General features: G+C 40.3%; 1 protein-coding gene across 1 annotated transcript in view; it reads right to left on the reverse strand.

Moving 5' to 3' along the window:
• Positions 1–18,191, reverse strand: part of OBSCN (obscurin, cytoskeletal calmodulin and titin-interacting RhoGEF) — a 301,647-nt gene extending 283,456 nt beyond the window's left edge. The window contains exon 1 of the mRNA XM_044676976.1: positions 18,011–18,191. The gene's annotated coding sequence lies outside the window, so the exon portion shown is untranslated. The remainder of the gene's footprint in view (positions 1–18,010) is intronic.
• Positions 18,192–27,285: the final 9,094 nt, after the last annotated feature.

Raw genomic sequence — 27,285 nt, forward strand, 5'->3', positions numbered from 1 at the left:
CCTGAATTTCCTCCTTCTACTCTGTAATTCCAATAATATCTCCTATTCTATAACACTTTAAGAATTACTGCCTACTTTCCTTGCAACAGTCCCACAGGGGAAGCAGCTATTGGCTAGGCAGCTTAGGGCAGTGAGGAAATGCTGGGCTTAGAGTCAAGAAAGAACTGGTTTTGAATTCTGACTCCAACACTTGCTAGCACTCCCTTAACCTCCCTAAATTTCATTTTCCACATGTGTGAAGGGGAAGAATGATTAATACCTGCTAGTTCTAAACTGACCGGGTTATTGTGAGGCTAGAAGGAGGTCATGGATGTGAAGTATTTTGTAAACCTCAAAGCTATATGAATCCAATCCAGTAAATATTTCTAAAGTATATGTACAAGATACGGTCACTGTATTAGAACCCAGGGATATGAAGACAAAAACCAAAATTTCCCTGCCTTCATGCAGCTTGCATTCCATTCTTCATCCTACACACACACAAGGAAATATAAGGAAATTTAAAAGGATGAAAAAAATACTAATAATTAGGGGGCAGGATTCAGAAGGACTTCACAAGTAGGAAGTAACCCTTGAGCTGAACTTTGAAAGAAGTCAAGGATGCTACGATAAAAGGTAAGAGAATGGGAAGGAAAGAGAAGATGGGGAGAGGTAGGGAGAAAGATAGATAGATAGATAGATAGATAGATAGATAGATAGATAGATAGATAGATAGATATGGAGAGATGGATGGATGGATGGAGAGACAGATGGAGAGATAGAGATAAATAGAAAGACAGATATACTTTTCTGACAGAGAGAAGAGAGATAAGGAGGGAGAGAGATAGATTAGATAGATGGAGGGATGGGAGGATGGATGGAAAGGTAAATGGATGGATGAATGGATAGAGATAGATGGAGATATAGAAATAGAGAGGTAAATAGACAGAGATAGCTAGATGGAGAGAGAGAGAGATGAGAGAGAAAAAGAGAGACACTATTCTAGGAAGTGATGATTGCACAGCTATAGAAAGTTCTTGATGGCAGGTGTTTAGGAAACAGTAAGTTTAATAATAGTTATATAGCACATTAAGATTTGCGGAACACTTACATGTTGTCTTATTTGACCCTTACAACAGTCCTGAGATGTAGGTGGTATTAATATCTTTATTTTTACAGACAAGGAAACTGAGGCAAAGGTTAAATGACTTGTCTAGGGTCATATAGCTAATAAATGTATGAGGCTGGATTTAAACTCGGGTCTTCCTGAATCTAGGTCCAGCACTCTGTTGAGAGAGTGTGTAAAAGGCATGGCTGGAATGGGGAGGCCACTGTGAAATGTGTGGGAAAGTAGATGGAAGCCAGATTGTGGAAGACTTCTAGAAATGTGAGGTGGAGGAATTTGCCTTTTTTTATCCTAGAGGCAATAGGGAGTCACTGAAAATTTTTGAGTAGAAGAGTAACATGGCCAGATGTGAGCTTTAGAACATATTTACTGTGCCAACTGTGCAGAAAAAGCTGGGATGCAGGAAGCCCGTTAGAAGACCATTGTCATAGTCCTGGGGACAGGTGTTCAGGGCCAAACCGAGGTAGAGGTGGAGTGGAGAGAAGAGGACGGAAGGGAGGGATGTTGCTGAAGTAGAATCAATAGGACTTGGCAAGTGAACAAAAAAGAGGAGTGAGGGAGTAGGAAACGGCAAGAATGATCCAGGGTTGAGAACCAATCTTTCAATCTCCGTCTTTCAGGTTCCCAACCTTAGATTCATGCTTGTTGCTTCAGTCTGGTTGGTAATTGATTGAACTGGGAAGGGATTGAATCTGTCTGATTGGGATTGATTGGGATGGTTCCTTCAACAAAAATGGAGAGTTTTGGAAGAGGGTGGGTTAGGATTGATTGAATAAATGCTTGTTGACTGCTTGAAGGGAAAGATAATAAGATCCATTTTGGACATGAATTTCAGATGATAGCTAATTTTTTTTAAATCTGTGAATTAATCAATATAAGGAGCTAATAAGCAAGCAAGCTCTCTTTACCAATCAATACAAACCAGCAAATGTTCAACAATTTTTAATCTTGGGCAATTTCCCAAATGGGACTTTGAGAGGCTAAATGGTTGACTGGGGTCCCATAGCTGGATGTAACAGAGGTTAAATTTGAACTCGGGTCTTTCTAATTATAAAGCCAGCTCTATTAACCACTTCACTATGTCTCCTTATTGTTGTTGCTGTTACCATCCTCAACAAACAGATAATGAAATGAGCAACATGACTTGCCCAAAGTCACAAAGCTAGAAAGGAGTTTAGGTGGGGATAGCTGGGTGGCTTAGTGGATGGAGAGCCAGATCTAGAGACAGGAGGTTCTGGGTTCGAATTTGGCCTTAGACATTTCTTAGCTGTGTGACCCTGGGGAAGTCACTTAACCCCCATTTCCCTTTACCACTCTCTTCTGCCTTACAACCAAAACATACAGAAGGTAAGAATTTTTTTAAAGAGGTTTATCCATTATCTTCTTACAGGATCTTGGAGATGGAATGAAACCCAAATCAGAATTCAGCTCCATATCAGCTCTGAACATCCTTCAACTCAGCTTTCAAGGGAAGACCTTAGTGAAGGTGTCTGTACTCAGTACCACAACAGCAGCCCAATCCATCCTACTATGAAAATCCACTGACTGAATAATGTTTCCCTTAAATTGAGTTTATTTTATTTATTTTTTTAAACCCTTCCCTTCTGTCTTAGAATCAATACCAAGAATTGGTTCCAAGGCAGAAGAGTAATAAGGGCTAGGCAACTGGGGTTAAGTGGCTTGTCCAGTCATATAGTTTGGAAGTGTTTGAAGTCTGATTTGAACCCAGGACCTCCTGTCTTCCAGTCCTGGCTCTCTATTCCTTAAACCACCCAGCCACCCCATCCCAACATAGAGTTTAAAAATATCATTCTCTGATTTCCCTTCTAAGGCAGCTGATAGAGATATGCAATGGATGGGGGTGGGGGGAGGAAATAGGGGATATGCACTATGTCGTGGATAAAGCCCTTGGTCTAGAATCAGGAAGACTCAGGTTCAAATCCAGCCTCAGCTCCTTACTAGCTGTGTGACCCTGAGCAAGTCACTTAACCCATTTGCCTCAGTTTCCTCAATTCCAAAATGAGGAGAATTTTAATGTTAAACAAATAAGCAGAAAAGAAAATGAATAACACTTTCCTTCTAGGGTTGTTGGGAGGATAAAATAAGACAATATTTGTAAAGTGCTTAGCACAGTGCCTGGTATATAGTAAGCGCTTAAAAAGTTCCTGTTTTCTTCTTTCTAACCATTACTGCTAGTTCTGCTCTCTGGGGCCAAGTAGAACAAATCCAACTCTTCTTCCCTGTGCCAGCCATTCAAATCCTTGAAGACAATGATCACATCCCACTCCACTCCCTAGTCCAGTGGTGGGCAAACTTATTAAAAAGGGGGCCAAAGGATAGGAAATGCCCATTTGTCAGTCTGTTTCTAAGGCAACTCTTTCGAAGTTTCATTGTATTGTATCCTACTCATTGTATTTGCCAGATTAGGAATAATATCGTGCAGCTGGATAGAACATTTCAGGGGGCCTCATCTGGCCAGAGGGCTGTAGTTTGCCCAGGATAAATATCCTAATCTCTTTAATTGATCTTCATAGGCATGATCCAAAATATTTTCACCATCCTGGTCACCCTTCTCAAGATCTTCTCCAGCTTCCCAAGATTCTCCCTAAATGTAGCATCCATAATTGAATATAATACTCTGGTCATGCCAGAGTACAACAAAACTTTCAAACCTGCCTCAACCTGGAAATTATGTTTCTTTTAATGTAGCCAAGGATTATATGTTTTTTTAATGCCATACCATACTGCGTAACTCATATTAAGTTTGAAGTCCACTGAGACTCCCAGATCTTTTTTCAATGGAAATGTTATTCAGAGATAGTTTCTCAGTTTTGCACAAGTGGAGTCTATTTTTTTAAACCAAGAGTAGAACCTTCCACTCATTCCTAAAAGTGTCATCTTATTAGATTTAGCTCAACATTCAAGTTTATTGAGATTTTTTTTATCCTAACTCTTTCATCCAGGGTGTTGACTATTCCTCCAAGTGTTGTATATCTGTAAATTTGATAAATTTACAAGGGAAGTCAGGTGGCAAAGTAGATAGTGTCAGACCTGGAGTCAGGAAGACTCATTTTCATAAGTTCAAATTTGGCCTCAGATATATATTAGATATGTGACCCGGGGCAAGTCACTTAACCTAGCCCTGTTTGCCATAGTTTTTTCCATGCGTAAAATGAGCTGGAGAAGGAAATGGCAAATCACTCCAGTATCTTTGCCTAGAAATCCCTAATGGAGCCACAAAGAGTTAGACACTTTTTTGTTGTTAGAACAACAAAAAAAAATTGATAAATACAGATCTATACTTTCATCCAAATTACATACACACACACACACACACACACACACACACACACACACAGAGCAACCAAAAAGTTGAAAACACAGGGTAAAAACCTGAGACATTCCATTAGAGCCATCCTTCTCTGGCTTTTAGTGACCAATTCTCAAGATATGAGAAGATGCCACTACCTCATTCTATTTCATTATATTTTCAGACTTTTTCAATGTATTGATAAATACTGCTGATTTGTGAATCTCTTCTTTTTTTCTCTTTTTTCCCCTTCTTTGAAAAATATAATTTATTATGTGGGATGGCTCTCTGGGCAGGGGGAGGGGAAAGGATGCTAGGAAAAATTCTGAAGATGTGAAAAAAGAGGTATCAACAAAAATATATACCCCCCAAAAAAACCCTTACTCTTCAAAAATCAGCTTCCTACATTAAACATGGGGGGAAAACTAAGTTAAAAATGGGGGACCCTGGGCAGCTGGGTAGCTCAGTGGATTGAGAGCCAGGTCTAGAGACCTGGTTCAAATCCAGCCTCAGACACACTTCCCAGCTGTGTGACCCTGGGCAAGTCACTTGACCCCCATTGCCCATCCTTACCACTCTTCCACCTATAAGTCAATACACAGAAGTTAAGGATTTAAAATTTTAAAAAAATGGGGGACCCATGATAAATAGGTTGTCTGAAAAAAAATTCTGGGGTTTTTGTGGACTACAGTAGATTCAGAACCCAGCAGTGTGATAGGGCAGTAAAAAAAGTCTTGTGGATCTTGAATTGCATGAAAAGCTTTTGATAATGAAGTAATAGTAATCATACCCTATTTGGAATGTTGCATTCAGCTCTAGGTGTCTCCTTTTAAGAAGGACATTGATGAGTTGTAGGACATCCATAGGAAGTCAAGTCCATATTATGCAAAAGTTTTGAAGAAACCAGGTAGGCTTAGCATGAGGAAGAGAAGCTTGAGGGTGAGACGTGATAACTGTTTTCAAGTATTTGAAGGGTTGTTGGGGGAAGAGAGATTTCCATTAGTTCTGTTTGGTCTTGGAAGGCAAAACCTGGATCAATGGCGAGGTAGTGAAAATTAAGGCTTGATATTCCCATAAATAGATTTGGCCACTTGGAGAAGGAGTAGGTCTTCAAACAGAGATGGGATGGTAACTTGGCAGGTATAGGATAGAGGGGATTATTTTGGGGGTATGGGTTGAACAACATGGCTTCTGAGGACTCTTCTCACTCTGAACCTCTGAGCTTCAGTGATTCTTTGGTCCTGGCCATTTAGTCTGTTCTAGATTCACCTATTCTCTATTGTCTAGCCCATATCCCTCCATCTTGGCCACAAGAACAGCACGATACACAGGCAGCTAGAGGGCACAGTGGATAGAACACCAGATCCCGAGTCAGAAGGACCTGGATTCAAATTTGACGTCAGTCACTTCCTGGCTGTGTGACCCTAGGCTAGTCACTTAATCCTGTTTGCCTAGACCTTGCCATTATGTCTTAGAGTTGTTACTCTAAGGGTTTAAAAAAGAAGAATGGCAAGATGCTCTCTAAATAAGAATTTATGATAACTATGCATTGCATTGGTTCACTGATCCAGTAACCTTGTAAAAAAAAAAAAAGGAAATGAGATTAATTTGGTATGACTTATTCTGAATGAAGCCCTGTTGGACCTATAAACGACCACAGTTTCCTTTGCTGAATGCTCACTAGCCTTCCCTTAAATAAAGGAGTAAGAATAATAGTTTACATTTTGGTAAATGTCTGAGGTTTACCACGTTCTTTCCTTCCTATTACCCTTGAAGGTAGTTGGTCTTGGGTTTATCTCCATTTTGCCAATGAGGAAACTGGGATTCAGAGAAGTCTATTTAGTGGCATATATGTCACTATATAGTGATATATATGTCTATTTATGACATATACATGTCACTATATGTCACTAAATAGACATATATAACTAAATAAACCTAAACACTAAATAAAAACTAACTAAATAGACATATATCATCAAATATATATATATATATTTCACTAAATATACACTAAATAAATATATCACCAAATATACATATATTTCACTAAATATACACTAAATAAATATATCGCCAAATATATATATCACTAAATATACCTATATCACCAAATATACATATATTTCACTAAATATACATATATATCACTAAATAAACTGATCTTGCTCAGAATCTGTACCTCAGTCTACCTCTATTCTTTTATTTTCACTTATTTATATATTTTGAAGTCTCACCTTCCAGCTTAGAATCAAAACTATGTGTTGGTTCCAAGACAGAATAAGAATAAAGACTAGGCAATGGAGGCTAAATGACTTGCCCAGGGTCACACAGCCAGGAAATGTCTAGGGTCAAATTTGAACTCAGGGCCTCCCATCTCTAGGCCTGGCTCTCCATCCACTGAGCCACTCAGTTACCTGGTTCGGTCCACCTTGAATAAATGTACTTGAGACAAGCCCCACCAAAGGCAGGAACCACGCTCCTCCTCACCCGCACCAGGCATTTGAGATGAGAGGAGTGGGGCAGCGTCTGAAGAGACCTTTTAAAGACCTGTGTGGGGGCCAGAAGCGAGACTTCGGCACTCTAAGCCGCCGATTGAGCCAAAGGGAATGCGCTCCATCACGCGCCAGCGGCTCGCTCCTGGGAGAAGGGGTCCGGGCGGGATAACGGAGGAGCCACCAGGACCTCCAGCATGGTTTCTGAGGACCCCACCCCCAGCTTACTATCCAGCGAGGCCGGGAGTATTCTAAGTGATCTCTAAAAGCCCGAGCGGAGCCCCAGCCCTGGCCACAGGCTGACCCAGGCCGTGACTAAACCAGCCACCTCTCCATTTGCTTTGGGTCCGGGAGGGGAGCGGGTAGGCGGTGTGGACCGCCCGTGTGACGCCTCCCGGCGAGGAAAGGACCAAAGCGCGGAGCTTCTGAGCCTGCGCAGGAGGGGCCAGGGCAGGGGAACAGCTTGCTCTCCTAGCACGCTAATCCTGTTTAATCCTTCCAGGGAGGAGCGGGCCGAGCCCGTGGCAGGGGGGCGCGGGGCTGCCTAAAACAGGGCTTGCTGACTCACTGCCCTTCTGGTAGCTTCTGCTCTCGGGGGGAGGCTGGGCGCGGCTGCGGGGCAGGCCAGCGGGGAGACCGCGGCGATCCTTGCACCCGGACCCGAGCCGAGAGCAACCAGGGCATCGCCCCGCCGTCGGGGGAATGGCACGGGGTCGGGGCTGAGGGATGGCTCGGATTTTAGAATTATTCTCTGATAAAAATGAGCTATAGAGAAATATATTTCATGGGATCATACATGTATAACCCAGATCGAATTGCCTGCCAGCCCTGAGAAGAGGGAGGGAAGCAGGGGATGGGGGTTGGGGAATCAGTTTGGATCCTATCACTTTGGAAACTTATGTGGAAATGTGTTATTACAAGTGATTGGTAAAATAAATTATATTTATAATAAAAAAAATAATGAAAGTAGAGGAACCCTTACAGAGTATCTCAGTGGGCACTCTCACTTTGTAAAGGAGAACATCAAAGTCCAGAGAGGTTAAATAATTATACCATCAGAGGGGAGATGCAGGAGGAAAAGATGGAGGAGAGACAGAGAGAAAGGGAGAGAGAGGGAAGGAAGCAAGGAGGAAGAGGGAGAAGGAGATGGAGAAAGAGAGAAAGAGAGGAAGAAAGAGAAAGAGGGAGGGAGGGAGAAAGATGGAGAGAGAGAGAAAGATGGAGAGAGAGAGAAAGAGAGAGAGAGAGAGAGAGAGAGAGAGAGAGAGAGAGAGAGAGAGAGAGAGAGATTGAGAGAGGGGCTGGAACTGATATTTCAGCAGATGAGGAAACTGAGGCCCAGAGGGATTAAGTAACTTGTCCAGGGTCACAGAGATGTCAGCAGAGGTGGGATTTGAACTCGGGTCCTCTGACTCTAGTATCCTTTCCCTTTCTATTATAATTCCCTACCATTTGTAGAGAAGCAGCATAAATCTATGGACAGAACACCAAGTATGGATCTCGGTTTGGATCCTGACTTGGACACTTGGGCCACTTTAGGCCTTTATGCCTCAGTTTCCTCATCTTTAAAAATGAAGTTGAACTAGATGGTCTCTGAGGTCCCTTCCAGCTTGGGGGAGGTGGGGAGGAATGAGAGGAAGGGACAGAAAACAGTTGGCTCCAGTTGGGTACAGTTTCAGNGAGAGAGAGAGAGAGAGAGAGAGAGAGAGAGAGAGAGAGAGAGCATTCTTTAAGTAATTATAATGTGCCAGGCACAGTGCTAAGATTGGGGTTACAAATAAAAGAAAAACAGCCCACTCTCAGGGTGCTCACATTCTGTTTGGAGAACAAAACACACAAAGGGAACTGGAAAGAGAACCTGGGGACCCAGGCCATTGACAAAGAAGTGGAGAAGTCCAGAGAGTGAAGAATCATATGATTTCATAACTTCTGGTTAAAGCCAAATCTTTTCCCACTAAGCTGCTTTCTCATCACTGATCAAAACCCTTTAACAACTTCCTGTTGTCTAGTAAAGTTCAAACTCACTTTGGCACTCAAGGCCCTCCATCCTCTGGTGCCACCCTACCATTCCAGATTTATGTCCCATTATTCTTCTGCTTAACACTCCAGTCAACCTGTATGACCTGCCCCACCTCCACCCCACCATGCCCTGCTCCTCCCTAATCCTGCTCATGCTGTTCTCTCTTCCTGGGATGTTCTTCCTTCCCCACCTCACCTGTTCAATCTCTACCCATCCATTAAAGCCCAACTCAAATGCCAGCTCTTCCAGGAAGCCTTCTCTGATCTGTTTCTGACTTCCTCTCCCCAAGACTACACACAAGTCTTTACATTTGTCTGATGCTGGCTCTCTTGTCTTCCCTCACCATGTTTCCTCTCAAGAGAGAGCTTTTCAACAATGAAAGCAGCCCATCAAGGAAATTCCCTTGTTCTCTTGACAGAGAGTGAGTTGCCTGTCACTGGAGCAGACTGGCAGAATATTTGTAACATAGCCTCAGAGAATTTCCACAAGCACCAAGAGTTTAAGTGACTTGTCCAGTTTGTCATGGAAAAGATTCTCACTCAGGCATCAGTTAAATTAAAGATCAAGTTTCCTTCCAACTCTATGATTACAAGAACAATAAAAGTCAGAGGGTGGGAACTGCAAGAGACCAAAAAGAACATTTAGTCCAATTCCTTCACTTTATTAATGAAACTGGGAGGTGAAAATTTGATTTGTCCAAAGTCACACATCAAGCTAGTTCCTGGGGAAGCCGGGACTAGAACTCAGGTTTCCAGACCCCCCCACTTAAACACACAATGATTAGATGAAAATATATTACATGTAAACAGTAAGTATTAATATATTATTCAGTAAATATTCATTATAATATCCAGGAAACTTTTCAGCCTCTCCAGTGTTGTTGCTCTGAGCAGATGGTGAACCTCTCAGCAATGAGGAAACAAAAAGTCCAGTCTGGTACCTAGATTTTTTTTTCTCTTTGGTCTGGATCTATGATTTCATTTGTCTAGGGCACTTGTAATATGGGAACATTCTCCTCTGAAACAGATGAGGATATTGTCTATAACTTTTAGACTTAAGATTTCAGGGGTCCTGGGCGTAGCTGGGTAGTAGATGGAGAGTCATGGCTTCTCAGTCTTCTCCAAGCTAAAGAAGCCCATTCCTTCCAGCAGTGTTCCCAAGGCATATTCTATAGCTCCTTCCCACATCTTCTGAAAACAAAGCAACTGTCAATACCTTTCCTAAAATATGGTGCCCAGACCTCATCTTAGTCCTTCAATTATGGCTTGATTAGGCAAAGGACAAACAAGATCCCTATTCAGAAGCTCAGTGGGTAGAGTATAGGATGTCAGGAAGATCTGAGTTCAAAACCAGCCTCAAATACTTCCTATTTGTGTGATAATGGGCAAGTCACTTAACTTCTGCCTGCCTTAGTTTCCTCAACCATAAATTAGTATAATAATAGCAACTCCCTCACGGGGTTTTTGGGAGAATCAAATGAGATCATATTTTTAAAGCATTTAGCACAGCACCTGGCAAATAGTAAATGCCTAAGAAATGTTTATTTCCTTACTCTTCACAGATTTAGAAATGGAAGAGCTACCAGAATTAATTTAATCCAAGCCCTCATTTTATGGATGAGAAGTCTGAGTGAGTCATCAAAAAAAGAAGTGATTTGTTCAATATCACATAGGTAGTAAGTGACAATGGCAGGAGAGTCATGGCCCCTTTGACCTGAAATCAAACCCACATCCCTTGACACCAAATCTAATGGGTCTTTTGCTATCTCTGGAAATGCTTCCATTAATGGAGCCTGAGATTGTGCTGTTTTTGCACTAGCATGCCTCTCCGCTGACCCGTGCTAAGCTAGAAACGAATCATTTTCACTCAAATTGCTATTCAGCTTCATCTCCTTCATCCTGGTCTTGTGCAGCTTTGACTTTTTGACAGTTAAACAATTAGAAAATTGACTAATTTGACAATTAAAAACCTGGCTCAGCTTTGCCTGAGTTTTTTAGCTTGGGATCTCAGGAACCAGGACCAGGAAAATACAGGTATCCCTTCCTCATCACAACTTTCCCCATTGCAATTTTCATATATAATGGTTTCACATAAGAAATTAAATGGGAATTTTAGGGGAGTTTTGCAGAAGCCACAGAGGACCAGTGAAGGTCAGCAGATAACAGAAAAAAGTTTAAAAACTCAGAAATGCATAAAATAGCCTTTCACCAAATTATGATCAAGCCTTAACCCAAATTTTTACAATAAGGTACTATAAACACAATAAAAGAAAAAGAAAAAATCAGACTTCTTTTCTGATACAAAAGAGAACACCAAAAAATTTTACAAGGATTTCCCATATCTCAAGGGCATTACACTTGCATACTCTCATGATGTGAAAGGGATACCTATAATTTCCTCTTCTTTAAAAAAGACTATTAAAAGGAGGGGAGATTCCCTCAAAAAATAGATGGCAGATTTGTAGGGTTTCCAAATAGAGCTCTGGTCTTAGAATCAAGAAGACTTATCTTGCTGAGTTCAAATCTGGCCTCAGATCCTTACTAGCTATGTGATTCTGGGCAAATTTGTCTCAGTTTCCTCATCTGTAGAATGAGTTGGAGAAGGAAATGGCAAGCCACTCCAGTATCTCTGCCAAGAAAACCTTAAATGGGGTCACAAAAAGGCTAACATGACTGAAAAACAACTGAATAACAGTCACCTCTGCTACACTGAAAAGAGTATTGACCTTGAGGTCAAGAGAGACTTGGATTAAAATCCTGTTTTGTATGTGATCATAGGCAAATTTTACCTCTCTAAGTCTTAATCCCTTCAAAGGTAAAATAGGAACAATAACGAAACTTTTGAATCGGCATTCATCAATTATATTGGTCTATAGTTCATAGGATCATAGATTTAGAACTGAGAGATCATTTTGTCCAATCCTCTAATTTTACAGATAAGGAACTGAGACCCACAATGGGGAGTAACTCAGACCAGATCACACAGGCAGTAAGTGACTGAGTCAAGATTTGGACCCAGATTCTCTGATTCCAAATCCTGTGCTTTTTTCCATCCTGCCATATGACATCCCTTTCTTTGATCTCATCCCCCTCCTTTCTCCTTTCCAAGACAGTCCCCATAATCATCCTTTTTCTGTCTCTCTGTCTCTCTCTTACACACACACACACACACACACACACACACAACACAACACACACACACACACACACACACCTCTCCTTATCCATTAACTCCTTCCTTGATGTGTATAAACATATTCAGGTCTCCACCATCTTTAAAAAATCCTCACTTGACTCCCCTCAGACTGTCATCCTATATCTCTTCTCTCTTTCACAACGAAGCACCTGGAAAAAGCTGTCTACACTTGTTATTTCCACATCTTATTTCTTAGATCTTTGAAATCTCATCATTCAATTGAAGCTGCTCTCTACAATTATTAATGATCTAATCACCAGATCCAAGGATCCAATCCTCATTCTTCCTGACCTCTCTGCAGCATTTGATACTGTTGATTGCCCTTTCCTCCTGGACACTCTCCTCTTTGTGTCTTTGTAGTACTACTCTCTGCTGGTTTTCCTCCTACCTGACTGACCATGCCTTCTCAATTTCTTTTTCTGGCTATTCATGCATATTATGTTCCCTAAAAGGGGAGCATGCTCGAAGATGTGCCTTGTGTTTACATCTCTAATCTCTTAACATTATCTTTCTCTTAATTTCTTTCTTTGCTTTATCCTTTCCTGGTTTGGGTATTTAGGACTATATTTCTTTCATAAAAGAAACTTAATAGAATGTTTTATTTCTCAGTATTTGAGAAAAATTAATGTAGAATAGATATTAACTTCTCATTAGACACTTGATAGAACTCATTTGTAAATCCATGTGAAAAATTTGTCTCATTTTGCAGAGGAGAAAATTGAGACCAAGAGAGAACAATTTATACAATTACAACATTGTAAAGAAAAATACCTTTGAAAGATCTAAGAATTGCCAACTAAGATCAAGAGGACTGATGGCAAAGCCTAGAAGCGGCAGGTGATGGCTTCAAAGGACATAGTGAGACATTCATTTTTTGTTATGGACTGTTTGGGAATTTATTTTGCTTGACTATGCATATTTATTACAAGAATTTTGTTCTAAATAAAAAATTAATAAACCATGCATTAGATAATGCCTAAAAGCTGGTTCAAAAAAGAACCCTTCAAGACTTATAAACATATCATCCTTCTCTCTGATTTTGTTCAATCATTTTTAGGTATGTCTAAGTCTTTGTGACATCATTTGGAGTTTTTTTGGCAAAGATACCAAAGTGGCTTGCTGTTTCCTTCTCCAGCTCATTTTAAAGATGAGGAAACTGAGGCAAACAGCATTAAGTGATTTGCCCAGGGTCATATGGCTAGTAAGTATCTGATGAAAACTCTTTCTGACTCTAGTACCAGCACTCCATCCACTGAGCCATGTAGCTGCCCTTCTTCTCTTTACCAAACAATATTCTTACTCTTCTGAAAACTCATCCATCTTTAATTCTGGGTCCCCTCAGCCTATCCGTATTTCCAGTAGAGCTATCAATTACTCCTTAAATCAACAAGCATTTGTTAACATTTCTGGTGTACTGAGTGAGTTTCTTGGGAGGCATGAGGAAATATAAGTCACAGATTCAGTTCTCATAGGAATAGAGGATATTTAAGCAGGAAGGACCTTGGATTTCATCCCGTTAAGTGGTCCTAGGACCTTAACATTCTCATTTGTCAGCCCTTATTTTATAGAGATGGAAACTGAGCCTTCAAGAGAGGAAGTGAATTACCCAAGGACACACAATGGGCTCCTTGGAGAACTGAGACTAGAACCAAGGTCTCCTACCTCCCAGGCCAAGGTTGCCCATAGACTCAAATGATATTAGAACCAGAAGAAATCTTAGCGTTCACATGATCCAACCTCTTCATTTTACAGATGGAAAAGCAGCCCCAACTTGCTTGCCTAAGGTCATAAATTCAACTTTAACATCAAATGCCCAATTAATCCTGGCAGAACTCTCCATGAATTTAAATCAATACTGCCATTTTGTATATCAATAGTCTCAACCAATCAATCAATATCAAAAGTAAATTAATATTACCATTTTGTGGTAGGGAAATCACCCGTAAAGGGGAAAGCAAAGAATGCTTGCTTGTTCAGATGAAAAAACCAAAGCTTGGCTACAGGAAATGACTTTCTAAGACATAAAGGTATTAAATGATGGAAGGAAATCTTGAACCCAGACCTTAGGATGTCAAACCCAGCACTTTACTCCACCACCTCTCTAAGGATCTCACTATCCAAAAAGATACATGCCATTTCCCCAAGCTTCCAGTGGGTAAACCCTTGGGTACTCTCACTCCTCAATCATCATTTATTAATTATCAACTAGATACAGAAACTCTGCTGGAGAGTAAGGATCTGATCACATTAGGATGTGGTCTCTTCAGTCATGGCACTTTGAATCAAGCTAGTGTATAAGAAACAGATGTCTAAGCCAGATGGATGGATGTCTGCACTATTATCACCTCAGAGTAACTCAATCACTGGTGCCTGGGCAAGGGGGATGCCCCTTTCTCTTGTCTGCCTGTCTGTCTGCCTCTCTCAGCACTGACACCAATATACTTTTTCTTTTTTAAAAGCTCTGACTTTTCTTTATTGTCCATACACATCCATTCTCCAAAATGATCTTATCTTTTTTTTCCTCTTTAAAAACAAACAAAAATCCCCTCTCTCTTTTCATTGACCTTTACTCCCATTAGCTTATTTGAAACTTTAGCATTTCTTCTTTTCATTTATTTTTTTACCAATTACATGTAATAATAAATTTCCATATAAGTTTTCCTAAGTTATATGATGGAACTTATCTCCCTCCCTTCCCTTCCCTCTTCCAGTGCTGGCAGGTGATTTGATCGGGGTTATACATGTAATAGCATGCAAAATATTTCCACATTGTTTATTTTTGTAAATGAATAATCTTATAAAATCAAAATTCCAAAACATAAACCCAAATAAACAAGGGAAAAATCATATGCTTTCATGTGCATTCCAACTGCAACAGTTCTTTCTACCTGTATGCTTCTTATTTTATTTTATTTACTGACTTTGATTATTAATTTATATCCAATCAATCACTGAGTCCTATTGATTATACTCTTATAATTTCTCAGTCTTGTTCCATTTTCTTCACACCCTTTGCCACCAGCCTAACCCAGGCCTAATAGTAGGATTAGTTCAGAGGTGGACTAGAGGAGAATGTACTATACTGGGAGTTGGGAGACATGAGTTCAAATCCCAGCTCTGTCACTTAATAGCTATGACTTTAGTGAAGAAACTTCTCCTTTCTATAGCTCAATTCCCATTTCTATAAAATGATTTAGAATAAAGGAGATTATCTAAGGTCCCCAGCTCTAAAATTTATACCTCCTCAGCAGCCCCTGCTCCTGGGGCCCTTCTCTTCCTCCAACTGGAAATGGTGGACATTGGAGAACTCCCCTTAGATCCTCCCCTTAAGGAAGGGGCCCAACGCAGCTGGGTCATCATTTCCCAGTGGGCTAGGATTTTTTTAAATGTGTGATCTCCCCCATAGATTATAAGCTCCTTGAGAGCAGAAAGTATCTTGTGCTCTTTTTGTGTGTCCCCAGCCCTTAGCATCATACCTGGCACATAGTAGGTACTTAAATATTTATTGACTGACTGATATCCTATGTTTGTGATTCTGTCTTTGTAACCCCAACATTCAACATAGGGCTCTGCATGCCCTAGGTGCCTAATAAATAGTTGTTGATTAAAGTGAATTTTCTTTAATCTCCCATAGATACCTTTGCCTGGAGGCAGCTGGTGGCACAGTGGTCAGAGCACAAGGCCTGGAGTCAGGAAGACCTATCCAGCCTCAGGCAGTTACCAGCTGGGCAAGCCACTTAACCTCTGTCTGCCTCAGTTTCCTCAAATTTAAGATGAAGGTAATAATAGCACTTCCCTCTCAAGTTAAATTAGAGACAATCCACAGAGGGAAGAAATTAGCATGGAGGGAAATCAGGGAAGGTTCCTTGTAGAAGTGGGATCATTGTGTCCCTCTCCCCCAACCTTCCAGAGCCTCCCACCCTCCCCATTGTGACCATCACTCTAGCTGGACCCTAAGTTACCTTTCAGGGAAGAGACCTGAATCTGTTCCCTGTTAACTCAGGCATTCATACCTTTTTTTCCCCCAACCCTTACCTTCCATCTTAGAATCAATACTGATTCTAAGGCAGAAGAGTGGTAAGGGCTAGGCAATGGGAGTTAAGTGACTTGCCCAGGGTCACACAACTAGGAAGTGTCTAAGGCCAGATTTGAACCCAGGACCTCCCTTCCCTGGGCCTCACTCTTAATCCATTGAGCCACCCAGCTGCTCCCCCCTTCGTTCCTTTTGCTGGGGGTGCTGGACCTTCCTGAGGGGCTGGCCCATGTGAATTCTATGGCAGCCTTAACTATGAATGGAGCCGTCAAGTCCTCTTTGTCTCTGCAGAAGAATCTCCTAGAAATATCCCTGACAAGTGGTCCTTTGGTCAAAGGGAAATCACTGGCTCCCAAGGAGGCCATTTGGGGACAGCTCTGGCTGTTGGGACATTTTTCTTGACCTTCAATTGACTTCTGCCTTCCTGTAACTTCTTCCCATTACTTCTAGTTCTTACTTTTGGAACCAGGTGAAATAAGTCTTGAAGACAGTCATTTTGTTTCCTCCTGGCCATATCTTTCTCTCTAAACATCCCCAGTCCCTTTGATCAATGTCCTTCCGATGATCTGATTTCCAGTCTTCTCACTATCCTCTGGACAGGCTCTGTCAATATGGTGGCCATTAGCCTTCTCTTCCACATGCCTATCTCCTTCTTCCATTGTACACCCAGAGAGCCTTCCTGACTTTCCTTTCCACCATTGTACGGAGTTTGACCTCTACCCCAGACTTGAGATCTTTGAGAATATAGAAGGGGACCATGAGCCTCTCGTCCCTTCACCATGGCCAGGGACTAAGACCACTGGCCCCTTCTTCTCCAGGAGCTTTAAGGGGATGGAGTCCAAGGGAGAGAGATTCAAGAGGAAGGGGTTGGGCTGGTCCCCTCTGAACATTCCCCAGCCCCAACACTGGCCACAAGTGCCAGGAAATTCTTGCCTGGAGTTGGATGTCAACTCCTCCCAACCCCCACCAACCAACATGCCTAAAAATAGACCCAGCTGTCAGGTCTACTCCCAACCAGGGCAGCTTAGGGCCCAGCAAAGTCTCCCCAAATCTGTGTGGGGTATGGGATATGGATATAGTTTATGGGAGCGACAGTACTTGAACTGTTGCCTGAAGGGCAGGGTTTAGGGAGGCTGAAAATGGAGAGAGGAACATGATTCAGGAGAGGGAAACCAAGATAAAATGCTGGGAAATGAAAAGGGGGAGAAAAAAGATCAGCCCCTCTGTCTAGAGGGAAGCTGCAGAAGGGAAAGAGGGAGGGAAATAGCCAAGATCCAAGTTGCCCCCAGAAGCTCAGGAATTGGGAAGCCCTCTATAGGGCTCTGTCCCACAAGCAAGTGTCAACCAATCCCTTCCTGTGCTCAGGGCTCCAGCACGGATGGTCCCACCTTGGAGAGTGAAATCATAACCCCGCTGAACCCCAAGAGGCCTCTATTCCTTCCCTCAAAGATACCATGACCTTCAGGCATTCAGGACAATTAAGAGACCCAGTTTGATCCCAAGAACCTTCTCAGCTGTTCCTAGTCTACACATTTTGGACCAACTTGACTTCCCCAAATGTAAGAAATCCTTCCCCGCCCCCCTTTCCTCCCAATCCATCCCATACACACACAAAGAGCCAGCCTTACAGGATTTAGAGTTGGAGGGATCCTTAGAAAGCATGGAGTTCAAGTACCTTATTCTACGTATGAAGAAATTGCAGCTCCAAATGAGAAAGGGACTTGCCCAAGGTCACACCATTAGTGAGTGCAAAACTCACTGGAAGTCCAGTAATCTGCCTCCCAACCCAATGTTCCTTCTGCTATGGCAGTGGTCTCTCCAAACCTCTCCTTGCCCTTGTAAACAGGCTTACCTGGAATCTGGGTTGTGGTCAGGGCTGGAGGCTTGTCCCAAGGTGGATTTTTGGGGAGGGGGCAGCAGCTGGAGAGAGAGAGAGGGAGCAGAGGGCTGGGGTCTCTTCCCCCTCCCTCTCTCCCTCAGACCCGGTGGAGACACAGGGAGTGGGGCAGCTGTACTGGGGAGCCCCTGCAGTGGCTCCGCTGCTGAGGGCTCCAGCAAAGACCACCCCCTCCCCTTCCCACCAGCCTCGCTGGGCTGGATGGATGACGTGCTCTCCTCGCCCTCCCCACCTCAAGTGTCCAACTCCAAAATAGCCCAGGGTGTCACTTACTGGGAGATCCAATTTCACCCTCCCAGGAATGAGAGAGGGAGGCAAAAGGGCAGAGGGTGGGGGAGGTTCCAGTGGGGCGCAGGGAGAAGACAGCAGCCATGGGGGACAGTGGGGAGAGGGGAGATCCCTCAGAACCAAACCTGGAGGGTTGCAGGAGGAGGGAGTCAGTGGGTCATCCAGATCTCTTTTTAAAAAAAAGCTACAGACTTGAAAGTCAGAAAATCTATGCTGGAGTACCATTCTTACTGGTTATGGGTGACCTTGGCCAAGTAGTATCCCCTTTCAAATTCTGATCTAGAAAAGGAGGAAGTTGGGTTAAGATATCTCAAAGTTTTTTTCCTACTCTAACATTTTATAAGTCTTCTCACAGGTGGATACAAGGTGTTTAGGGGGAAGAAGCCCAACCCTAACAGACTGTGTGACTTTAGGAAATGCAATTTATTTCCCTGAGTCTCAGTTTATTCATCCATCAAATGGACTTAATAATATTTAGCTTACCTAAAAGATAGTAAGAACTGACATTTCTATAACACTTCATGGCTTAAAAAGGCTTTATATGCATCATCATCATCTTTGATCCTCATGACAACCTTGAATGAAAAACAGGGCATTCTCCATTTCACAGAGGAGGAAACAGGCTCATTGAGGGGGAAGTGATTCTCAGCGTTACACAGCTGGTAAGTGACAGAACACCTGGGATTCAAACCAAGTCTTGTGATGCCAAATCCAATGCCCCATTCCCAATGCCAGTGGGATGTTACAGGTTGTTGTAAGAATCAGATGAAATTATTGATGTCTACATTTTGCTCCAGACCTATGACTCTATCAGCATTGGTAGTTCCTGTTAAGGAAGCATATAACAAAGGAAATTAATCAAATGACAAGTAGGAATTTAAGCTTTTTTCTTCCATCCTTCCTTCCTTCCTCCCTTCCTTCATCTTTTCTTTCCTTCCTTCCTTCCTTCCTTCCTTCCTTCCTTTGTTCCTTCCTTTCTCTCTCTCTCTTTCTTTCTTTCTTTCTTTCTCTCCCTTTCTTTCTCCCTTTCTTTCTCCCTTTCTTTCTCTCTTTCTCTCTCTCCCTTTCTCTCTTTCTCTCTCTCCCTTTCTCTCTCTCTTTCTCTCTTTCTCTCTCTCTCTTTCTCTCTTTCTTTCTCTCTTTCTTTCTTTCTTTCTTTCTTTCTTTCTTTCTTTCTTTCTTTCTTTCTTTCTTTCTTTCTTTCTGTCTGTCTTGGTATGAATTCTTAGGCAGAAGAGTGGAAAGGGCTAGACAATACAGATTAAGTGACTTACCTAGGGTCACATGGGAAAAATCTGAGGCCAGATTTGAACCTAGTACTTCCTGTCTCTAGGTCTGGCTTTTAATCCCCTAAACCACCTAAATGCCCCTCCAGTTACATTTCAATATGGTTTGAGTAGCACTGAGAAGTGTTGACACCTCTGCTCTAGGTAATCCTGATGCTATAAATTGTATAGAAGGGGCCAGATTGGATTGATAGAGGAACTTCCTCATAAGGAGCTCCCTAAGCTAATACAACCCCATTTCCAGTCTCTATCCTCCATTTCTATTCATGTATCACCTACTGTGCTACTGGTCATACAAGGACAAAAATGCCTGCCTTCGAGGAGCTTACATTCTAATGAGGGAGATAGTATGTTCACATGTAAGCACATACAAAATATTTATAAAATAAATACAAAGAAGTTTTTGGAAAGAATATGCTAGCAGCTTCAGCCTCAGGAGAGGCTTAATGTAGAGGGTAGCCCTTAAATCTTAAAAGAAACCAGAAATTTCAAGATGTGAAGGTTAGGAGTCCAAGTATGGTGGATGGCCAACATAAAGGCACAAGGACTGAAAATGGAGGATTGTTCATGCAGAGAACCAACCTAGGATGCCTGGATCATGAAGTATATGATGAGAAATGAAAAGATAGGAAGGGATTTAAATGCTAAAGACAGGAATTTATATTTTACAAGCCACTAGATTTTTTCTGACTATTATTCCCCTGTTAAAATCCTCCTTCAGAATCTAATCAATCAGCAGAGCAAAAAACTCCTTTAGGACAAAATAGCCCAAACCCACAGATCCAGCAAATAATCAGAGGAGCAAGATTACAGCCAATGACAGGGAGGAAAGAAGGAAAAAATATGAGTAAGCAACAGAAAAAGAGAAATTACAATTGACAGCTCCTATCCAGGTAATAAACAAAGAGCAAATGGTTCCAAGAGGAAGACCAAGGAATACCAAGCAAAAATGCAGAAACTCCAGCAAATTGGACTCAGGCTTTGGAAGAACATAAAACATAATTCACAAAACAATTAAGAGAGACTGAAGACAATTGGGGGAAAAAACTTAAAAAGCAAAATAAGTCATCTGGAAACAGAGGCACATGAAGTAAAACAAGAAAATAGTGTTTTAAAAGCCAGAATTGACCAGCTTGAAAACGAGGCAAAGAAAGTGAAATATGACCTACAAAGAAAAACAGTCCAGAAGGAAAAGGATGACCAAAAAGCCAGGAATGTAATTCAGTCTTTAAAAATTAGAATCCAAAAACTAGAAGCAAATGACTTCACAAGGCAGCAAGAGTCTATAAAACAAAATCAAAAGAATGAAAAAATTGAGGAAAATATGAAACATCTCATTGATAAAATTACAGACCTGGAAAATAGATCCAAAAGAGAAAGAAAGAAAAAAGAAAAGAAAAAGAATAATTAAGAATTATTGGAGGGGAGCAAGTGATCAAGAGGATTATCCACCATGATCAGGTGGAATGCAAGGATGGTTCACCATTAGGAAAACCATCCATATAATTGACTATATCAACAAGCTAACAAACAAAAATCACATGATTATCTCAATAGATGCTGAAAAAGCCTTTGACAAAATACAACACCCATTCCTACTGAAAACACTATAAAGTATAGGAATAGAAGGACCTTTCCTAAAAATAATAAATAGCATATACCTAAAACCATCAGACTTGTATGAAAATATTTATAGCTGCATTTTTTGTGGTAGCAAAAAACTGGAAAATGTGAGTATGCCCTTCAATTGGGGAATGGCTGAACAAATTGTGATATATGCTGGTGATGGAATACTAATATGCTCAAAGGAATAATAAAATGGAGGAATTCCATGTGAACTGGAACAATCTCCAGGAATTGATGCAGAGTGAAAGGAGCAGAGCCAGAAGAACATTGTAAACAGAGACTGATACACTGTGGTAAAATAGAATGCAATGGACTTCTGTACTAGCAGCAATGCAATGACACAGGACAGCTCTGAAGGATTTATGGTAAAGATGCTACCCACATTTAGAGGAAGAACTACAGGAGTGGAAACACATAAGAAAAACAACTGCTTGAACACATGGGTTGAGGCAGACATGATTGGGGATGTAGACTCAAAACTACCACACCAATGCAACTATCAACAATTTGGAAATAGGTCTTGATCAATGATATATTTTAAAACCAGTGGAAATTCACAAACGGCTATGGGGTGGGGGTGGGGGGAGGAGGAGGTTCGGAGATGAAGGGGAAAGTAAGAGCATGAATCATGTAACCATGATAACTTTTCTAAAAAATAAAAATTATTTTAAAAAAATTATTGGAGAGGGGAAAAAAATTATTGGACTACCAGAAAATCATGACAAAAGAAAAAGCCTGGACATCATTCTACAAGAAATAATCCAAGAAAACTGCCCCAATATTCTTGAACAAGAGGGAAAGGTGGAGATTGAAAGAATCCACAGATCACCTCCTGCATTTAATCCCTAGTTGACAATACCCAGGAATGCTATTGCCAAATTCAACAACTACCAGACCAAGTGAAAGACACTATAAGCTGCTAAGAAGAAACCATTCAAATATCATGGAACTACAGTTAGGATAACATAGGACCTAGCTGCATCCACACTGAAGGACCAGAAGGCATAGAATATGATATTCTGGAAAGCAAGGGAACTGGGTTTACAACCAAGAATCAACTACCCAGCAAAATTGACCATATTCTTACAGGGGTAAAAGTATGGTCATTTAATAAAATAGAAGACTTCCAAGCATTCCTAAAGAAAAGACCTGTCTTAAACAGAACATTTGTTGCCCAAACAGAGAACTCAAGAGAATCACCAAAAGGTAATTAAGAAAGGGGAAAAAAATTTAAGGGACCCAATAAGTTCAAATGATTTGTATTCCTATAAGAAAAGATAATATTGATAACTCTTAAAATTGTTTTTATCATCAGGGTAGCTAGAAGAAGTATACTTGGAGGGTACAGTGACAAATTGTATAGGATGATATGTATAGATATAGATATAGATATATAGATATATATATATATATAAAACTAGGGGTAAAAAAGAGGATAATACTAAGAGAAATGGGAAAGGAGATAAAATGGGGTAAATATATATTGCGTAAAGAAGTGCATGGGGGGAGGTGGGGAGAAGACCAATGCAATGAAAGGGTGAAAAAGGTAGGAGACAATCTCCAAGAAAATTTTAATCTGAGAAAGATTCAAATAAAAGGAAAACCTCCAACTCCAAATTCAATCATCATCATCAACATCATCAACAACAAAAATATCAACATCAACATTATCAACAACATCATCAATAACAACATCAATGTCATCAAAATCATCATCAACATCAACATCAACATCTATTTATCCATCTTTTCCTGGCCCAGGAAAGATTTTTGCTGGGTGGCCTAACCTAATAGCTTACTATGCAGAGTACTGAATGAGAGCCAAAAGACCTAAACTCTAGGCTTGAGTGCCACTATGTATCCTTTGGGGGTAAAAAGAAAGCTTTCTTTTTCCTGGACTCAGTTTCCTCATTTATGCATGAGTGAAGCTTACTTGGACTCTTCATTAAGTTAATCAATTAAATCAAAGAATAAACCAGATGTAAACAAGAAAAAAAAATCCTACTTCAGCGCCCCTAACCTAGTGTCCAAAGGTAACTCTTGGTCCTAAAATACTAGAGTACTTCAGGTTCTATTAGGTCCTACCATGGGGCACAGACTTACAGTTTAAATCCAAATAGCAAATAGTACGGCTACTTCTCCAAAAGGATAAGGCAGAGATACACATTACTAAAGGAAGAGTTGGCTACCAAGAGATGAAGCTTTTTAGTCAAAGCGACTTAAGCAGAACCATCTAATCTCAATTCTCCGGAGCAACCTGGGCTGCCCTCTCCCATCCCCAGGACCCAGACCAATCTCAGGGGCTAACTGAGAGGATCGGCATCTGTATAGTGCAAAGATCACTGAGCTTGGAGTCAGTCAGAGGATACAGGATCAAACCTTATCTCTGCCTCTTCTTCCTTGTGTGATCTTGAGGAAATCTTACCTCTCTGGACTTCAGCTGTCCTCTTGAAAATGAAAGACTACAAAACTGTGCATGCTCTTTGATCCAGTAATGCCACTTACTGGGTCTGTGTCCCAAAGAGATAATAAAAACAGAGGAAAGGATCTACTTGTGCACAAATATTTATAGCAGGTTTTTTTGTAGTGGCAAAGAATTGGAAACTGAGGGGATGCCCATCAATTGGGGAATGGCTGAAGAAATTGTGGCACATGTTGGTGATGGAATACTATTGTGCAGGATGATCTCAGAAAAAGCTGGAAAGATCTGCAAGAACTGGTGTAGCATGAAATAAACAGAACTGGGAGAACATTGTACACAGCAACAGCAATAATGGGTGATGAATATCTATAAAAAACTGGCCACTCTTAGCAATTCAGTGACCTGGGACAATCCTGAAAGGCTTAAGATGGGGAATGCTGTCCACGTCTAGAGAAAGAACTGTTGGAGTCGTCTTTCACATCAATGTATTTACAGTTTTGTTTTGGGGTTTTGGTTATGTATGACTTTGTTCTTGCAACAATGACCAGCATGGAAGTACGTTTTGCATGACAATAAAAGAAGCAAAAAGAGAGAGAGAGAGAGAGAGAGAGAGAGAGAGAGAGAGAGAGAGAGAGAGAGAGGATTGGACTAGACAAGCTCCTTTCGAGCTCTAAGCCTATGATCCCATGATCTTTTTATCTCATTATGCCCCAATCTCAAATTTACCATGAGATGTCTCAGAGTAGTATAAAGTTCCCATCCAGCTTTCCACAGATGTGAATTCCTGGAGTCCCAGCTCCAAATAAGCACACAGGGTATATTGGATATTTAACAGCCTTTATTTTATTCCAGAGACAGCATGCTGGCTTGAAAAGAGGCAGCAGGGAGGCCAAACAGAAATCTGAGAGCTTTAGGAAAAGTAGAAGTTCTTTAATGGGGCACATCCAAACAGGGCTCAGATTGCGGGGGGAAGGAGGGAGAAAAGGCTGATGTGTGGTGGCAGATGTCTGAGTGCACAGATTTGTTTCAGTCCCTGAAATACACACACAGGCTGATATACTGTATATAGTGAGTAGATATAATATATAATATAATATATAATATAATATATACTGTATATATTGAGTATATATAATATATTCCAACACTTCTGTTCATATATACATATTTGTATGTTAGAATATATTCAGTATATATTATAATATAAAATATGTCCGTATATATGCACTGTATATATTGTATATGTTGCACATATATCACATGATATAGTCATATATTTCCATTCATATATACATATAGAGTATATTTGAAATACATTCAGTATATATATATATCACAATATAAAATATAGGTCAGTATCTACCGCATATATTGAATATATATCACAATAGATTCATACATTTCTATTCATATAAATATACAAGTTAGAATGCATTCGGTGTATATTACAATATGATATAGGTAAGTATATTCATATACTTTACATATATAATAAATAGTGAATATATATCACATTATATATATATTCATACATTTCTATTCACATATACACATGTTGGAATGCACTCAGTATATATAATAGAAGATAAATGTGTGTGTATATATATATATATATATACAGTATATACAATATATATTGAGCATATCTGCCACATTATATATTTTTAAAATTTAATTAAAATTTTCCCCAATTACATGTAAAAATAGTTTCCAACATTTTAAAAGTAATTTTGAGTCTGGAATTCTCTCCCTCCTTCCCTCCTCCCCATCTTTATGGCGATGGTACATAATCTCAAATAGATTTTAATAGATATTACACTATTAACATTCAGTAAATATGCGTGTATTTCTATTCATATATACACATGTGTATATGTTGAATATATTCAGTACATATTGCAATATAAAATCTATATAAGTATATTCACACAATCTTAATTTATACTGAAATAGATATAGCTAAGACTATATCTATTTCAGTATATATATTCCTACATTTCTAATCATACAGATTTATATGTATATGTTAGGAGACATTTAGTCTATATATACTGAATATGTAGTATATATATACATATATATATATATATATATATATATATATATAAAATGCATGTGTGCAATACACAGTTTTATATATTATATATTGAGTATATGTATCATACTATATATATATAGTATATGTTCCTATATTTTGATTTCTATATACACACATATATATTAGAAGTGTATAATACAATATGAAATGTAAGTATGGATATATACAGACTGTATATATTGAGTATGTCACACTATTTGGTCTATATTTCCACATTTCCATTCATATATACATACATATATGTTAGAACACACTCAGTATATATATATTTATAGAATATATATTATATATACTATATTATACCATACTATACTATACTATATTCACATCACATCACATCACATCATATCATATTATATTCATACACCTTCTACCCGTAGTTCACTGTGGACCTCCTTTCAGTTTAATCTTCTATTTAAAAAAAAAAAGAGTTTGTCTAAAATATCTCTAATTTCCCTCCCAACTCCGACACTCAGACTTTTTACCTGAAATCTCCAACCAGTTGATGGCTTCCGATGGCTTCCCATGAGCAAGGTCTTGTCCTGGGCCGAAGCAGCAGATCTGCTTGTTAGAACTGTCGTATTTGATGGTGATGGAATACTGTCATGCTGTAAGGAATGATGAACAGGAGGATTTCAGGAAGAGCTGGAAAGACCTTCATGAACTGATGCAGTGAAACAAGCAGAATCAGGAGAACATTGTACACAGTAATAGCAATACTGTGGAACAATCAAATGTCATAGACTTTCCTACTAACAGCAATACAATGATCCTGGAGGACTTATGAAAAAGAAAGCTACCCACCTCCAGAGAAAGAACTGTGGGAGTAGAAATTCAGATGAAAACATGATTTCTCACTTTTTTTGGGGGGGTACATGTTTTGGGGGTTTGGTTTTATGAAATTATTCACTTACAAAAATAAATAATATGGAAACATCGTTTGCGTGATAATCCATGTATAACCCAGATTGAATTGTTTGTCAGCTCTGGGAGGGGGGAAGGAAGAAGGGAGGGAGCCAATTTGGAGCATGTCACTTCACAAAACTTATGTGGAAATTTATTAAAATAAAAAATCCAAATGTAAAAAGTATGCTTGTTGGGGGGAGGGTGTAAATTAGCCTGTCTGCTCACACAAATGTTTGAGGGGGGGAGACACCACCCACCTGCCCAGTCTCCCTCCTAGTTCCTGTTTCACTCCCACACTCCATGGCTGAATAAAGCTGTCAGCAAAGGGCCAGGACATTGAAGAATGAGCCTCTGGCACCGTCTCAGTGGATAAGGAGGCATCCCTTTGCAAGAAGAAGAAGATGACACTGAAGAAACTGTCCCTTTATATTAGAATGATCAAATGTTAGAATTAGAATTAGATGGAGACTACGGTGTTATGGGAAAAGCATTTGATATGACAGTGTGAGGAGACCCAGGCAAGTGTGTGATCCCATTAAGCCCTCTCTGGACCTCAGTTTCCCTCTTTGAAAAAAAGAACTTTTGAGTCCAAGGATCCTCTGAA

The sequence above is a fragment of the Gracilinanus agilis genome, chromosome 1 (genome assembly GCF_016433145.1).
Source record: "Gracilinanus agilis isolate LMUSP501 chromosome 1, AgileGrace, whole genome shotgun sequence".
Lineage (NCBI taxonomy): Eukaryota > Metazoa > Chordata > Mammalia > Didelphimorphia > Didelphidae > Gracilinanus > Gracilinanus agilis.